The sequence below is a fragment of the Balaenoptera ricei genome, chromosome 3, assembly GCF_028023285.1.
Source record: "Balaenoptera ricei isolate mBalRic1 chromosome 3, mBalRic1.hap2, whole genome shotgun sequence".
In the NCBI taxonomy this organism is placed as follows: Eukaryota; Metazoa; Chordata; class Mammalia; order Artiodactyla; family Balaenopteridae; genus Balaenoptera; species Balaenoptera ricei.
In genome coordinates, this window is record NC_082641.1 from 165652307 (window position 1) to 165663997 (window position 11691).

Consider the following 11691-nt stretch of genomic DNA (forward strand, 5'->3'; position numbering starts at 1 on the left):
CCCTTCTCAGATCACAGCAGAGCAGGGCTGTGTGTCTTGGGGGCTGGAAGACTTCGGGGAGGGGCCCCAGGTGGGACACACCCAGGGGGATCTGTCTTCTGCTGCAGGAAGAAAGATGCCCTCTGGGAACTGTAGGCCAGGTGGCCACGGCCCCGTATGCCATACTCAGTGCCTTGGGCCATATAGCCACAGAGTTCTCTAGACTAGATGGTCCTCAGAAGTCTCTATGTCTATGAAGGCAGTGTTCACCCACTCTGAGACACTGCAAATTTCCACTGAGCTTGAGACAGGTGGAGAGCTGGCTTAGCAACAGTCCGGAGCTTCCAGAGCTGGCTGAGAGGCTCCTGCAGCCTGGGGAAGGCAGAGGATGTCTTTGAGCCAAGGTTTCCCAACACCAGGTTGAGACTCAGAGTTCCTCTTGTCCGCTGCTCTGCAAAGTCAGCTGAGGGGCCCGAGAGTCACTTCATGTTCGTGGGAAGACTCGTGCTGGAGTTTTGGGACCTGGCTCTCTGATCTACTCCTTTTGGAAAACCCATGGAATTTCATGTATAAGCCTTTCATGTGTACTTTAAAGTTGTTTGTTTGTTTGTCTGGAGTATGTTATAAACGGTGCTCAATAGCAAAGTCTTTATCAGATGAAGCATTACGACTATGTACTCCTGTCTGACAGGCAGCTGCCACATGGGTCATCTTGGTGCTGAACTCACATCACAACATTTTATCTTACTGATGACAGCAATCAATACATTTGTTTTTCTGTATAGTAAAATTTGGCTCCTTGGTTCTATAACTTATTAAAGTCAAAATGTCTGTGTTTTTGCACATCATGCTTGTGTTTGTTTGTTACCTTGACTACACTTGTCCCCCATTCCCAGCCTAAACTTGGGCAGACAGAAGGATATGCTTCCCTCGCAAAGCCAAGAGATGTGGAGGGACACCAGTAGGCAGTGAGCCAAGGCTGCACAAGTCAGGTTTCCATGATGGGCGAGAGGCGCGCAGAAGGACCGACCTCTCTCCCAGCTCCCCGTGGAGTCAGTTCTCCAGGCAACACGACTTAGCCAAAGGCTCCCAAGTCAACCTTAGCTCAAGGAGGAGACACCTCCTCCCCCCTGATTGCAATCCCTTCTCTCCTATAATTAGGGTTTCCAGAAAAAAATACTAGATGTTGAGGTAAATTTTAAATTCAGAAAAACAGCGAATAACTTTTGAGTATGAAAATGGGACACACTTATACTAAAAGTTATTTTTTGTTTCTCTGAAATTCACATTTAACCGAGAATCTTGTAATTGTATTTGCTACATTTGGTAACCCTACTTACAATCAGTATTCTACTTTTAAAGACAGGTGCATGCTCTCTGGCCCTCTTTGATATTAGCAGGTATTGGGGAGGAGGGAGGTTGAAGGGCAGAAGAGGTGATTTCTTCTGCTTCCCTGACCAAGTAGGAATCAGGCAATGTGTACACAGTGCCGGGGAGAGGGAACAATCAGAAATCTTATTAGTTTGCACAGGGGTTATATGTGGCTTAGGAATGCACAGTATTTCTCCTTGTTCTTTGCTGTAATTTGTTTTGACTCCTTTTTTTAAAAATATTTATTTATTTATTTATCTTTGGCGGCGTTCCATCTTCGTTGTCGCACGAGGGCTTTCTCTAGTTGTGGCGAGCAGGGGCTACTCTTTGTTGCGGTGCGCGGGCTTCTCATTGCGGTGGCTTCTCTTGTGGCGGAGCACGGGCTGTAGGTGCACGGGCTCAGTAGTTGCGGCACGTGGGCTCAGTAGTTGCAGCTCTCAGGCTCTAGAGCACAGGCTCAGTAGTTGCAGCACACGGGCTTAGTTGCCCCACAGCATGTGGGATCTTCCCGGATCAGGGCTCGAACCTGTGTCCCCTGCATTGGCAGGCGGACTCTTAACCACTGTGCCACCAGGGAAGCCCCTTGACTCTGTTTTTATAGTACAGTTAGTTATTTATAACGGGGAAGAGGAATTCGGAATGGGTATGTGTGAATGTGTGTGTTAGCAGTGGAGAGTAAGAGCCTTGGGTGAGCAGAAACTGGCTGAGACTAAATATGGCAAAGGTAACTCATAACCGGATAACCCAGCAAGGTTATTTTAGAAAACAGTCCCTGGGTTGTAGAGGAAGTGGTAAGGAAGGCCCAATCTATGCTTCCTGAAGAATGTTGATAAATGGTTAGGAGGAGCCAAATGATGTCATTACTGAGGATTTGGCCACCACTCCCTCCTCTGGGCAACGTGTGAGTCCCTGATTTGCATGCACAGAGCAGCCATGCCATGGTCATACCCAGGGGTTTATACTCCACTGTGAATTCTTAGCCCAGGGGAACCCAGTACACTCCCATTTAGAGGCCGTGTAGCCAGTTCCCCCGGAACCTCATGACCCCACACTGTTCTTGCTTCATCGTTGGGGGCTCCCTCAGGGACTAACCTGAAATACACATAAAAGTTACACAAAGACAGTGTGTGAGTGCCCCACGGGGCACTGAAGCAATAAATGCCTTGGTTCAAATAAGATTCTTCTAGTTTCTTTAGGTGAACACTTAGATCACTGATTTTCCACCTTTCTTTTTAAAAACTCTATGCATTTATGGCTATAAATTTCCATCTATACAGCTGTAGCTGCACCCCACAAATTTTGATATTTCATACATTGTTTGTCATTTCATTCCAACTAGTTTCTAGCTTCCATTGTGACTTCCTCTTTTACCTAAGGGTTATTAAGCATGTTGCTTAATTTCCAAACATTAGGGGGTATTCTGGTTATGGATTGTTATAGATTTCTAGCTTATTTTACTGTGGTCAGAAAACATTTTGGGGAATATTTCAACTCTTTGAAATTAGTTGAGGCTGGCTTCATGGCCCATGATGTGGTCAGTTTTTTTTTGTTTTTTGTTTTTATTGCACATGTGCTTGAAAGAATATGCAACTGGCAATTGTTTATTTATTTATTTATTTATTTATTTAGGTTGTGGCACATGGGATCTTTGTTGTGGCATGCAGGCTCTTAGTTGTGGCATGCAGGCTTCTTAGTTGTGGCATTCGGACTTCTTAGTTGCGGCACTCGGACTTCTTAGTTGCGGCATGAGTGTGGGATCTAGTTCCCTGACCAGGGATCGAACCTGGGCCCCCTGCATTGGGAACAGAGTCTTACCCACTGGACCACCAGGGAAGTCCTGCAACTGGCAATTGTTGAATACAGTATTCTATATATGTCTGTGATGTCAAATTGGTTAATTTATTATTCAGATCTTTTGTATCTTGACTTAGTTTTCTTCTTGTTCTTTTAATCTGATAGAAAGTTGTTTTAATACCTCCCACTGATTGTGGATTTTTCTATTTCTCCTTGCAGTTTTATCCATTTTTGCCCTTCTTTTTAAAAAATAAGCTATTTTACTATTTTGAAGTCTCATAATGGGAGCATACAAATTTCTAATTGTATCTCTTGTTGGTAACATTATCCTTTCATCTTTATGAATTGATCAATTTTATTAAAAAAAATTTGAAAATTTCCCCCCTAATATTAGTATAGCTATATCAGCTCTTTTTTTTTTTTTGGTTAGTGGTTGCACAATATAACTTCTTCCATTCTTTTACTTGTAAATTTTCTAGATCTTATGTGTGCTATTTGTACTTTGTAAACATATAATTTTCAATATCATCTAACACTTTAATCTTTTGATTAGACCATTTAGTCTATTACATTTAATGTCATCACTGACACCAGTGCCCTTATATCTACCTTCTTTTGTGCTATTTATCCTGATCCGTAATTTTTTTTCTCTTCTTTCTTGCCTTCCTTTGGATTGGGTGCTTTTTTTCCATTCCATTTTAGCCCTATGTTAGTTTTGAAGCTACATACTACTTTTCTCTTATTTTAATGAGTATTCAAGACATTTCAACACACACTCTTAATTTACCAAAATCTATTATTCTTCTTAAAGTGACCTTCTTTCCAACAATGCAAATCCTTAGAATAGTGGTCTCAAGCTCTATGGTGCTGAAAGATAAATTTTTAAAACTTTCGTTTCATCATGGACTAATAAAATATAAAAGAATTAATAGAAAAATAAGTAAAAAAGCAAAAGGATATACAAAATACAAGCTTAATTTTAAAATAATTTTGAGGTATAATTGATGTACAATAAACCACACATACTTAGGTGTACAATTTGACAAGTTTTGGAATATATACAAATGGGAAATTATCACCACAGTCAAGATAGTGAATATACCCGTCACCCCCAGTAGTTTCTTCCCACCCCTTTTTAATCTCCCTCCCCTTCATTCCTATCTCCAAGCAACCACTGATCTTCTTTGTATCACTACAGATTAGTTTTCATTTTCTAGAATTTCATAAAAATAGAATTAAATAGTATTTACTCTCTCTTGCTGCTTCTAGTCAGTATAATTATTTTTTACATTCATCCATGTTATTGCATATATCAGTAGTTCATTCTCTTTTATTACTGAGTAGTATTCCATTGTATGAATACATTACTGTTTGTTTATCCATTCAGCAGTTGATGGACATTTGGGTTGTTTCTAACTGTGGCTTTTACAAACAAAGATCTATGATCATTTGTGTATAGGTCTTTGTATGGTGTGTGTATTCCTTTAAGCAAAACACCTAGGAGTAGAATGGCTGGATCGTATGGGAGGTGTATATCTAACTTTTTAACTAGCAGCATACGAGACTTCCAGTTCATCTACACCGTCACCAACACTTGACACGGTCAATCTTTTAAATTTTAGCCGTTCTAAAAGATATCTAGTAGATATATCATTGTAGTTTTAATTTGCATTTCCTTACTGAATAATGATGTTGAGCATCTTTTCATATCCTTACTTGCCATAGGTAGATAAATCACTCGATCAACAAATAGATGTAGATTGATCAATAGATGATAGAGAGATATAGATTGACCAATCTTCTTTAGTGAGGTGTATGTCAAATCTTGCCAAATTATCATTGGGTTATTTGTTTTCTTATTTACTTTGGAGAGTTCTTTATATATTATAAATACAAGTAATTTATCAGATGCATGCTTTGAAAATTTCTACCAGTTTGTGGCTTATCTCCTCATTCTCTTAACAATGTATTTTGAGGAGCATAAGTTTTTAATAAAGTTCAACTTATCAATTCGTTCTTTCATGGACTGTACTTTTCATGCTGTACTAAGAAATCTTTGCCTAACCTAAGGCCACAAAGATTTTCTTATATGTTTTGTTCTATAAGTTTTATATTCTTAGATTTTATATCTATATCTATGATATATTTTGAGTTAATTTTTATATATGAAGTGAAATATGGATCCAAGTTCACCTTTTTGCATATGGATATCCAAATGTTGCAGCACTGTTTTTTGCAAAGATTATCCTTTCTCCACTAAATTACCAAAGGTCATGAAAATTTCCTCTTACTTTTTTTCCCTAAAAATTGGATAGTTTTTGCTCTCACATTTAGGGCTATGATCCATTTTGATTTAATATTTGAATGTGGTGTGACATTAGGATCTAAACTCATCTTTTTTGCATGTGGATATCCACCTTGCTGTATCATTTGTTAAAAGACTACCTTTTCCCTGTAGTCCCTGTTAAAAGACTACCTTTTCCTTGGCGTATTTTCCAAAATCAGGTTTTTCTCTAAATTCTGTTCCATTGATCTATATGTCTTTCCTTACACTAGTACTACACTGTCTTGAGTACTATGGATTTTAGTAAGTTTTGAAATCAGAAAGTATAACTCCTTTAACTTTGTTCTTCTTTTTCAAAATTGTTTTGGCTCTTCTGGGTCCTTTGTATATATTTCCACATAATTTTTTTTTTTTATGATATATGTTTTTTATTTATTTATTTATTTATTTATTTATTTATTTATTTATGGCTGTGTTGGGTCTTCGTTTCTGTGCGAGGGCTTTCTCTAGTTGCGGCAAGTGGGGGCCACTCTTCATCGCGGTGCGCGGGCCTCTCACTATCGCGGCCTCTCTTGTTGCGGAGCACAGGCTCCAGATGCTCAGGCTCAGTAATTGTGGCTCACGGGCCTAGTTACTCCGCGGCATGTGGGATCCTCCCAGACCAGGCCTCGAACCCATGTCCCCTGCATTGGCAGGCAGATTCTCAACCACTGCGCCACCAGGGAAGCCCCAAATAAATTTTTAAATCAGCTTATCAATTTTTGCAAAAAGGCTTCCTGGAATTTGAGAGGATTACACTGAATCTGTTGATCAATTTGGGAAAAGTTGACATCTTGACAGTATTGTGCCCTCCAATCCATGAACACAGAATGTCTATTTAAATCTTCTATAATTTCTCTCAGCAACATTTTGTAGTTTTTGATATACAAGTCTTGCACATTTTTTGTTTATTTCTAAGCATTTTATTCTCTCGATGCTATTGTAAATAGAAATATGTTTTCTTAATTTTATTTTCAGATTGTTCATTACTAGTATATAGAAGTACAATAGTTTTTTGTTATTCTAATCTTGGGTTCTCCAACTTGCTGTACATGTTAATTAGTTTTGGTTTTTGTTTTTGTTTTTGGTGTGGATTCTTTAGTATTTTCTACATACAGGATCATGCCATCTATGAATATAGTTTTACGTCTTCTTGTTTCCATCTAGACTTCCTTTTTTTCATCGTTGGACTGGCTAGAACTTCCAAACAATGCTGAATAGAAGTGGCAAGAATGTGTATCCTTGTCTTGTTCTTGATCTCATGGGAAAAGCATACAGTTTTTCACCATGAAGTATGATGCTAGCTGTGGGCTTTTTGTAGATACACTTCTTTTTGACACATCAGCAAGGGGGACCTCTTCCCTAAATGGGACTTATCTATATTTAGAACCTCTCCACACTCTTCTTCCTATGATTTAAAAATTAGTAATGTGAGATATCAGCACTTCCCAATTTTAAAGTTTCCCCAGAACATGTAACTATCAGTAGCTGGTACCAACTGAACAGAGGAGGAAGTTTTCAAAAATTAAACACTGTTTAATTTTCTGCAAAGTCTTTACTTATGAATTAACAGTCTTTCCCTTATTCATCATTCTCAAGACAAATATAGAAGCTTGATCATGTATTGATAGTAAGAAAGCTGAATTTACTCTAAGAGGTTGATAAATTAAAAGGCCAAAGCTCATATATAATGTTAAGTTATACTGTGAGTCATGTGAGAAGCTGGGAGACAACCCCATTAATGCATCAGAACGCAGAACTTAGTCTCACAACTTCTCAGATACAAGTCCTCTCAAACCTTTTCCTCAAAGATTAACCTCTGAAAATAACCATGTGATTAGGATAAATGTTTGTCTCACCAATGGCTTATATGTTATTTCCTCTTTATTGTCAGTGGAATGGCATGGCAGAGCAGAGGCAAAGAGGTGTACAACCGGTTCTTAAGATATTAAGTCATAAAGTCCAGGGCTTCCACAGCATGACAACAACTTTCAGATGCCCACATCATGATAGCTGAAATAACAAGGCACAGCAAAGTTTAGAGCTGAGAGTCTGAAAGGCCTGCCTTGGTAGCTTTCTGCGATGTACCCAACAGACAGAGTCAGTAACAACTTGTCCAAGGCCCCAGTGACTATGGAGAACATGGGCTGAAGCCAGGAGTCCATCACAGAGCAAGGATTCAAATACACAGCTGGAAGCAGGCCCAGGAGCAAACACTGACAACCCTCTCACCAGTCCAGGGTAGAGATGCAGCTTTGGAACCAGGATGGCGGCTGGGTAACAAGTCTTGTTCTGTGCTCCACAACATCCTGGGGTGGGCTGGTCCTGGAGAAATGCTGAGACATGAGCAGGGTAGACCACTGGGTTTGAAGGAACAGACCTCAGTCTCCTTGGGCATCGTAGAGGACACTCAGCCCCCAGAGAACCACCGTCTTGCTCCTGAGGCCTCAAGGTCATCCAGTAACCTAGAAGCAGTTATCTTCTTCTGGTTTCTTAACATGAAAGCTTACATTTGTTTATGTTATTGATTTGAGACCCTTCTTGTTTTCTAATATAGGCATTTACAGTTATAAAATTTCTCTCATGAACTATGTTAGCTGCATTCCATAAATTTTGATATGTTGTGTTTTCATTGCATTCAGTTCAAATATTTTAAAAGTTCACTTGTGATTTTTTTGGTCTGTGGATTATTTAAAAGTGCGTTTTAAATTTTCCAAATATTTGGGTATCTCCCAAATTTTTAATTCTGTTGATTCTAATTTAATTTCACTGTGGTTAAAAAAAGAACATATTTTGTATTATTTCAATCCTTTTAAATGTATTGAGACTTTTTTATGGCCTTGTATATGGTTTACCCATAGTTCATGTGTGTCTGAAAATAATGTGTTTTCTGCTATTATTGGGCAGAGTGTTCTGTTGATGTCAGGTCAAGTTGGTTGATAATGTTGTTTAAGTTTTCCAGTGGCCATGGTTCACCTCTCTGAATTCTAATCCTCTCCCTGATGTTGGCTAAGAATTTCTAAATATTCTTTTAGCTATTTGATGCTTTCAAGAGTTTTTTTTCCTTGTTCAGTCTTTTTAGTTGCTTTTAACAGGAGGTTTGGCCTGAATTATCTAATCTGACAATTCTGGAATCCCATTATCAATTTTTAAGACAGTGTTGTCTATTTTTATCTGTTGAAATTAGGCTAGGTACCATTTCTAATAACATTAGGCAAACTTTTAACACAAAGTTTTACTGGTAAAAGAGAAGAGAACTCAAAGCCTTTAAATTCCTACCAAAGTGCCCAAATATAACAATTCTTTCTCTATTCCTAAATCAATTTAAACTAAAATTTTTATACATAAAGAATTATAATTCTATGTAGATAGTTGGCTTCCTACTACTAATGTTTCAAAAAACATTACTGGATAAAGAAAGGTCATCATATAAATATTATAAAAATGTAAAATTTCAATTAACCAGGTTAATACAGCAAAAGTTGTCATAACTTCAAGGAGAAATTGACAAAGCCTCCATCCTAAGGAGAACATTGAACATGTCTCAGTAATTGATAGATCAGTAGTAAAAAGAAAACAATAATATATAGAATATTTGAATAATACAATAAACAAGCTTGATCTAGGTAACACACATATATCTCTGTTCTCCCAACAATTGAACAACTCACATTCTTTTCAAATACTATGACATATTTATGAAAATTGATGATATATAGGGCCATTAAGGAAGAATAAGAAATTGAATAGATTCAGTAATTAATCTAACCTAACTACAGGTAATTAAATTAGAAATGAACATCTAAAAATTAATTTAAAACCTACATTTGAAATGCAAAAACTCACACTTCTAAATAACTCATAGGTCGAAAATCATATTGAAAATTAGGAAATACTTATAATTGAATACCACTTACCGAAACTTGTGAAATACAGTCAAGGAAGTGCTTGGAGGTTCATATGGTCTTAAATACAAAAATTAGAAAAGAAAAAAGTTTGAAAATAAATTAATGAACTATGTAACAGAGTAAACCCAAAGAAAGTAGAAGGAAATAAATAACCGATATTATTTATAAGGATAGAATTTAATTAATAGAAAAGAAATTTTAAAAGATCAACAAAGCCAAAAGTTCATTCAATATTTACCGACTCTGGTAACAATGATCAAGGATTAAAGACAGGACGTACAAATCAACAACTTTAGGAATAAAAAGCAGAACTTAATATTGAAAAGGTAGAGATTAAAAGGTTTATAAATAAATAATATGAATAAATTAATGCCAAAAAATTGAAAATATTTAAAATGAATAAATTCTTAGAAAAATAAAATTTATCAACATTTACATAAGGAGAAATAGAAAAACTGGTTAGAATTATAATCATGAAAGGTATTGAATTTGCAATTCAAAATAGTCCACAAATAAAATACAAGGTTCAGACAAGCAGACAATTCTAACGTCATACAAATTCTCCTAGGTAATAGGAACAGAAGGAAGCATTTTTCAGTTTATTCCATGAAGTTAAGATAACTGTCTTACCAAAAATAGATAAGGGCCAGGAAAAAAAAAAAAAAAGCACAAGAAAATTGCATGGATGCAAAAATCCTAACCCCAGTATCACTAGACCCTATCCAGTCATGGACCAAAAAGTTGCTCTATAAGACTAAGTTAGGTTTATTCCCAGAAATTAAGGATGATTTAACTTTAAACCTATTGATTTCCAGGCAAGATGGTGAACTAGCATGAGTTTCCAGCTTCCTCCCCACTGTAACTCTGGAGTAGGTACAAAACTGACATGGGATTAGTGATCTGATGAATCAACATAGATACTATGAGAATGCCTGAGAAGGCTGTTTTGAAGTGGTACAAGTGTGCCTGTGGCAGAGGGTTAGTTTGTTTTCTTGTTTTGTTTTGTTTTTTCAAAACTTTGGGGTGTGGAGCAGTCAGTTCCCTCAGTGAGAAGACAGTGTTAGGCGAGAGTTTATAACTTTTACGTCTTTCTTCCCATACCTTGCTTTGGACTGATCATTTTCTGCCGCATTCACCCAGAAATTATTAGCAATAGCTCAGGCTAGATGATGTCAGTTGTGACAAGTCAGGATAGCATTTAAACCCAACTAAAATGAGAAACTGGTGGAAAGAGGTGCAGATTGGTCAGCTCCCCTCCCTTCTAACCCTGAGGCAGCTGGACTGAAAGCTAAGAAGAGAGACTTCTGGTCTCAGCTCTGACATGTGAAGAGTTTGGAAGCCATCACTCCCATTCTCACAACCTCATAAAAGCTAAACAGACTGAAAATCAATGACTGTTCTTAGATCCATCAGAGAATTGAGGTCAGAGGGCACATTTTGTCACCCCAAAACTGAAGTGATAAGAGACTACAGAGAATGGCAGCCAAGATCAGCTTACTGGGAGCAGAAGCTTCTGGAGCCAGTAACTGATAGAAATATTTAAATGGTAGTTGACAAACTTCTAGAGGCAGTGTGTGGACTGGTTTAAGGGTGGGGTCCACAGTCTTAGGGAGTCCCCCACTCTCCTGTGTTTTACTTCCAGAAACCTCACCGGGTTCTCACAGTGAAGATGTGAGAAAAATCCCCTTGTGCTTCTGGCAGCAAGAAGGGAAAAGTAGTCCTTTTGAAATATGCCTAGGAGAAAAGTTACCATTTTGAAATACACCCAGAGTGTCCTCTAAAATAGAGGTCCATCTTCAAGAGCAATACTTGATTAGAAACTTATCTGATCTGGAGAAAGGCAATTAGACAATGTCAGCCCCTTCCAGCCTCCTCTCTAGGGGGAGGAAGAAAAGGCTAACAATGTCTCTGAAAGTCACAGCCCAGGGACTCAGACCCACTAAGAAACAGATTTAATTAGGAGATTTTATTTATTTATTTATTTATTTATTTATTTATTTATTTAGGCTGTGCCAGATCTTCATTGCAGCATGCAGGATCTTCACTGCAGCATGGGGATCTTTTTTTAGTTGCAGCACGCAGGATCTTTCAGGTGCAGCATGCGAACTCTTAGTTGCAGCATGCATGCGGGATCTAGTTCCCCGACCAGGGACTGAACCTGGGCTCCCTGCATCGGGAGCTCGGAGTCTTACCCACTGGACCACCAGGGCAGTCCCTAATCAAGAGATTACAGAATGCTTCCCCTCCCCCACACCTTCCCACCACATCATTAGGGCCCCAGTATAAAAATAGTGGATTACAACTGAGAGAGCTGCA

The 11691-nt window shown here is 38.0% G+C and overlaps 1 protein-coding gene across 1 annotated transcript in view; it reads left to right on the top strand.

Moving 5' to 3' along the window:
• The window catches only part of ADAMTS2 (ADAM metallopeptidase with thrombospondin type 1 motif 2), a 239860-nt gene extending 232398 nt beyond the window's left edge, over window positions 1-7462 (top strand). The window contains exon 23 of the transcript XR_009502679.1: window positions 7362-7462. The gene's annotated coding sequence lies outside the window, so the exon portion shown is untranslated. The remainder of the gene's footprint in view (window positions 1-7361) is intronic.
• The last annotated feature ends 4229 nt before the right edge of the window (window positions 7463-11691 follow it).